Genomic DNA, 5,994 nt, shown 5'->3' on the forward strand with positions numbered 1-5,994 from the left:
TAGTGCCATGTTTTTAAGAAAAAGAAAGTCAAATGGGGGTTAATGAAAGTTAAAAACCTTTGACTCTCCCTGTAGGACTCTGTGCAGACACTTGTTTTGCTACTGTCTCTCGCCTGGTGTGCCAGGTCATTGCAGACCAGCTCGACCAGAGGAAAAACCAGGTAAACTTCACCAATGGTGGCTGTCATAACCGGCAGCCTCCCTTCTTCCCCCCATCAGACAAACCTCTTTTTTCCCCCCTTTAAAATTTTGTCTGTAGTTGACATTTTGAATCACCCTAGAAGATGGAATATTGTTTTTGTTGAAGCCACTGGCTAAGCGTCTCCTGCCTACTTTGTCTGGAAAAAGTCCCAGACATCCCTTGTCATTTTGCCCCTGCCCTAGGAAAATACTGCCCCTCCCAGCCTCTCTGGGCCATGACTCTGAGCGCTGGAGCTCCATGGCCCCAAGTATGGAGCATACCCAGTGTGGAGACAAAGGCCTTGGCCAGGGTGCCGGAGCACGATGGATTCCAGCTCATGTGTTTCAATAGCCCTGAGACCTGGTCTAGCTGGGCTGGTAACCTGCCTAGACTTTAAAACTCAGATGAAGTGAAATGCTCAAAGCTCTGCCGCTGTTAGTCACTCAGTAAATGAAAATACAGAGACTCCTGGAGGAGGCAGTGGTTGAAGTATTAGAAGCAGGCTTGTCAAAACAAACATCCGTCGTCATCTTTGCTTTGCCTAATGGATAGGTGGGTACCAACACGGATATAATTCCTGGGCCGCTTGTCTCTCTTTATATCTCAAAATAGTCAGCATCTACTTTCTGGTTCTCCCAAGACTTGGCCCCAATACTTTTCTTTTTCTGTACAGTATATCCAGTTCATTCTTTTTAAATACAGATTCTTTTCTTCCTTGTATGCAAACATGTTTAAAATCTTTCCCATTTTGGAAAACAAAACCCTTCCTTGACCCTCCTCCTCTTCCTCACCAACAGTTACTTCTCCTTCTCTCCAGGTATAAACTTCGCCAGGTCTGTGTTTGTCAAGCTTTGATGTGCACCAGAATCATCTAGAGAACTCGTTAAAGCACAGATTACTGGGCTCCATTCCAAGAGTTTCTGACTCAATAGGTTTGAGGTAGGATCCAAGAGTGTGCATTTCTAACAAGTTCACAGGTGATGTTGATGGTTGGAGAACCAGCTTGAGACCCAACACGCTAAAGCAGGGGTCCTCAAACTACGGCCCGCGGGCCACATGTGGCCCACTGAAAACATTTATCCGGCCCGCCGGGTGTTTTTGCCGCTGCTGTGTGCATAGGAATTTGTTCATAGTTTTTTTTTTAAACTGCAGTCCAGCCCTCCAACGGTCTGAGGGACAGTGAACTGGCCCCCTGTTTAAAAAGTTTGAGGACCCCTGCTAAAGAGTACTCCACATTTGCTAGCTGCACTCATTCTTAATTTCTACCCAACTGCTGCATGTAACCTGGGCTCTGCTTCATCACCATCCACATGTCGAATCCAGAGGACACATTGTGCCCTATCTTACTCTAGCCCTCTGCGATATAGGTCACTCAACCGTTTGGCTCCATGACATCATTTTCTCTCAAGTTATCTCCTTCAAGGTCTAGCTCAAAAATCACCTGCTGTGGTAGATATGGCCACAACAATATTTCTGATCTCACAAGCTCTACCAGCAATCATAATATTTCTCCATCGAGTGGTGGACAGGACTTTGTGACCAAGTGAATAACTAGAAAGTGGCATTGATGATGCATGATTTCTGAGTCTAGGTCATATGGCTCTCTCATTCTCCGCCCCCCCCCCTCTTTTCCTCCCTCCCTCCCTCTCTTTCTTTATATAATTATTATTTTTTAAAAAAATATATTTTTTATTGATTTCAGAGAGGAAGTGAGAGAGAAAGAGATAGAAACATCAATGATGAGAGAGAATCATTGATCAGCTGCCTCCTGCACGCCCCACACTGGGGATCAAGCACGCAACCCAGGCATGCGCTTTGACCAGGAATCAAACCACGACCTCCTGGTTCATAGATTGATGCTCAACCACTGAACCACACCAGGCAGGCTCTCTCTCCCTTTCTTTAAAATCCAGCCACCATGTTGTGAGGGATCCCAGGTAACATGGAGATGCTACCTATAAGTGTTTTAATTAACAGTCTTAGGTAAGGCCCCAGGCAGTAATCAGCATCAATCTTCAGGAAAGTGCGTGGATGAATATTTAAATGACTCCAGTTCCAAGCCTTCCAACAGCCTCGGCTGATGCTGCGTAGAACAGAGCAAAGTCGTCCCCACTGACTCCTGAGCAAATTGCAGATTCGAGAGCAATGTAAATGTCATCATTGTCTTAAGCTGCTACGTTGTGGGCAGTTTGTTAAACAATAATAAATGGTGGAAGCACCTCCTCTATAAGGTCACCCTTTCGACCTCTTGGTTTTCTCCCTTGCTCAGAATTAATAGCTCTTCTCTGTGTTCCCCTAGCATTTTATTTATTTTTCTAGCACTTAACAGTTTGTTAAAGTTTGTGAAATTCTTGAGGGCAAAGCTTCAAAGCTATTATTTTTTGTATTACTTTTAGCACCTAATACAGTACCTGGCGTAATGCAGGTACTGAGCAGATGTTTATTAAATGATGGTCAAGTTTATGTTAACTTAATTGTCAGAGCTATTATGTCACTTATAGAAATGTCCACCGTATATTAACTTTGGGTGTAAAACGGTATTCGGAGGACAAGCAGGTCACATGAAACTCAAGGATAGTGATGACCATCCCAGAATTTATAATATGAGTGGATGGGAAAAACCAAAGGAATGACAAGAATGCCTGGCAGTCTTATGCAATATTCACTGGTCTTTCTGGTACTCTATGAAGCAATTTATCTTGTGACCAATGCTGTCAGGTAGTCTAAGCATCATGGGGCCCTGATTACCCTTATCAGAATATCCTTTGTAGTAAGAGTTCTTTTTATTTTTTAAAAATATTTTTTAATTGATTTCAGAGAGGAAGAGATAAAAACATCAATGATGAGAGAGAATAACTGATCGGCTGCCTCTTGCACACCCCACTCTGGGGATCGAGCCTGCAACTCAGGCATGTGCCCTGACTGGAAATCAAACCGTGACCTCCTGGTTCATAGGTCGATGCTCAACCACTGAGTCATGCTGGCTGGGCTGCAGCAAGAATTCTTAACGTTTTTGGATGCCTGCAATGACTTTCAGTGATGCTCTCTTTAACTCGACCACAGAAGTGTTCTACAAGATGTTCTGAAATGTTGAGAAAGCACAGCTCTCATAAGCACATACCTGTTTTCCACAGTCGGGCATTATCAACGTTGCTACAAGGAAACACATGTGCGTTTCAGAAGCTTCAAGGTCACTTATTTCTCATAATTAGAAAGAGCACTGAAAGTCTAGAGATCTGAGTTTTCGTCTTTGCTCTGCAATTGGCTGGGAGTGTGGTCCTGGGAAAATTACCACCCTCCCCCTTTTTCATTTATGAAATGAGGACTGATGGTCTCTGGGGGCATGTCCAAGCCTAGCACTATCAATCAAGAGCAACATGATAAGGCAACATTTATATAGCTATACCGATGGAAACTTAAAACTTCCTTACCCACATGGGAAATTGAGGGTGTGGGGAGCATTAGGGTTTTGAAATTATGAATACCTTCTCAATGGCTGGCAAGACTAGCCTGTTCGCCAGCTATTATTTTTGTAGTTGGCAGGATCCATTTTAACCACTAAGAAATGGTTAGAGAGCGGCTCTGCTCTGAAGAGGAAGTCCCTGCAATGCTACTGGGGCAAGTCTTGGAGATTGTCTAACTGGGCAGTCACTGAGCTGTGCAATTAGAAATGTAAAACTCCTTTAGAGCTAAGTTTGCTTTAAGTTTGTCTTTAAGAGGTACTAAGAAATGGTTAAAAAATCACCCCAAGGTTGCATTTTGAGACAATAAAGAATACCCAGCAATGTGATATAGATAATAAGTGGCAAGCAGGATTACCTTGTTTTCCTGGTATGCTCTTTCAAGGTATTGTAGAGTAAAACAGAATGGAACTTGTCTATTTATAACATGTTTCAATGCTTGCTGGACTGTCAATAAGACATTGCATTGCCACCATCATTTTTTCTCACCTTAGCCAGGAGATTTTTCTTATTTGGCATTTTTAATGTTTTAGCCATTATGGAAGTTGGTTTTTTTTTTTTAACACTTGCATTTTGCAATTACCGATAATGAGAAATGAAATGACACTTAAAAAAAAGCCACATAACAAGAATATCTCAATAGGACAGTAAATAATTCTAAATAATTACACACCTGGCAGGTTGTGTGACATATATTTAATGGTTTTGTGACATTGGATCATTTTAGGTTTCATTTTATTCCTTCAAAATCAGGTCATCTTTGCCCCATTTCTATTTCCTCATTGCTCCTCTGCTCATATATGTTTAATGAACGTTGTGTGTGTTTCAGCACAAAGATTATGAAATAGTCAGGCTCCAAGAACAACACTGAAATGATGTTTTCCAGGCCACAGAATGCCTACCTCGTATTTCGAGAGCACGGCAAGCACAATGAGCTCTTCTGTGCTGGGAATCAGGGCCAGACTGATTCTGCAACTTTTTCTTATTTTATGATCTTGTTAACGTTGACCTCTATATATCTGTGGGTTTTTTTCTGACAAAAATAAAATTCTTCACTGGGCTCATTTTCATGACTGGCTATAAAATTTTTATTTTCAACCCTTCCTGTTAACAGAGGGCTGTTAACAGCTCTTCCTCTCTTCTATACTTGGATAAATTGAATAAAAACAACAAATGTAGCTACTAGAAATATCGGATTAACTAAAAATGTATTGAGTCTAGTCTCTTTTTTTGTTTGTTTTGTTTTGTTTTCTTGCTGCAACAAGCTTTGTTTCATTTGGTCCAATGCATGGGAGAGGGCTCCAGGGTGGTTAGAAGAATGGCTAGTGGTTTTGGGGAGAGGCTAAGGTAAAAGCCAGACACCAGGGGGTGCTGAGGGGCCCCTCAAAGGCCTCTGGGCTCCAAAGGCTCCTGGCTGTGCTTGAGGGTGAGCCTTTCGAAGAGATCCTCGCTCAGCCCAGCTGGGGGCAGCCTGCGGAGGTGAGTCAGGTGTGGCCCATCTTCTTGATGAGTTTCACCTCTCACCCCGGAAGTGGTTCTGCAGGAAGTCACAGAGATGAGGGCCTGCAGGGGTAGACCCCAGGGCCTGCATCTCCAAGAGGACCTGGTTCAGGTTCCTCTCCAAGGCCAGGGCAGCTTCCCTGGTGTCCTGAGTTTTGCCCATTCATCCTGGGAAGGCTTCAGCACGTCCTGGAAGAGAATGTCGCCACCATGCTGGTTTTGCATTTTTAAGAGATGCCCAGCAACCTTGGCTTCTTTTTCACCAGCTCTCAGAAGAGGTGGCCAACGCCCGCCAGAGTCACATGGTCAGGTCAAAATAGAAGCCCAGAGAGAGGTAGGTGTGAGGCCCGCAGACGCAGGTTGGCCAGGCGGTTGATAGCAGTCTCCACCTGGGTGGAATAATTCTGATGAATTTGGGAGCTCATGGTTGTTCGGCAATAAGGAGTGAAGGTAGAAAAAAAACAACTGGTGTGTTGGCTGGTCCTGGAGGTGGGTCTGAAGGTGGTGACTGGATAAAGACAGGAGAGTGGTCCGAGGCTGGAAGAAGGGGCATCCCTGGGTCTGTTTTGTCCAAACACTGTTGAAGCAAGAGACAGATCCAAGACCATTGAAGGCCCTGCTGAGTCTAGTCTTAAATTGTGTAAGATTCTCAAATATCTCTCAGATTTGATCCTTAACTTAGTTTTTTAAAATGCTGCATTTTTCTAAAACACTTCCAACTCTTTCTTGCCCCCCTCCATCATTACTCTGGGAATTCTTTTACAATGGAGACCTTGTCATGGTAGAATGGTCACTGTATTCATTTTGGATATGAGTTATTTTGGGGACAATGGCAGATTAATTGAACAGGCA

General features: G+C 43.5%; 1 pseudogene across 1 annotated transcript; it reads right to left on the reverse strand.

Annotated features, from left to right (window-relative positions):
- Positions 1-5,025: 5,025 nt before the first annotated feature.
- On the reverse strand, positions 5,026-5,567 carry LOC308518106 (ferritin light chain-like; annotated as a pseudogene). The gene has a single exon. The product of its transcript is annotated as a ferritin light chain-like (transcript).
- Positions 5,568-5,994: the final 427 nt, after the last annotated feature.

Source organism: Myotis nattereri, assembly GCF_964212035.1.
Source record: "Myotis nattereri genome assembly, chromosome: 4".
NCBI classification, from domain to species: domain Eukaryota; kingdom Metazoa; phylum Chordata; class Mammalia; order Chiroptera; family Vespertilionidae; genus Myotis; species Myotis nattereri.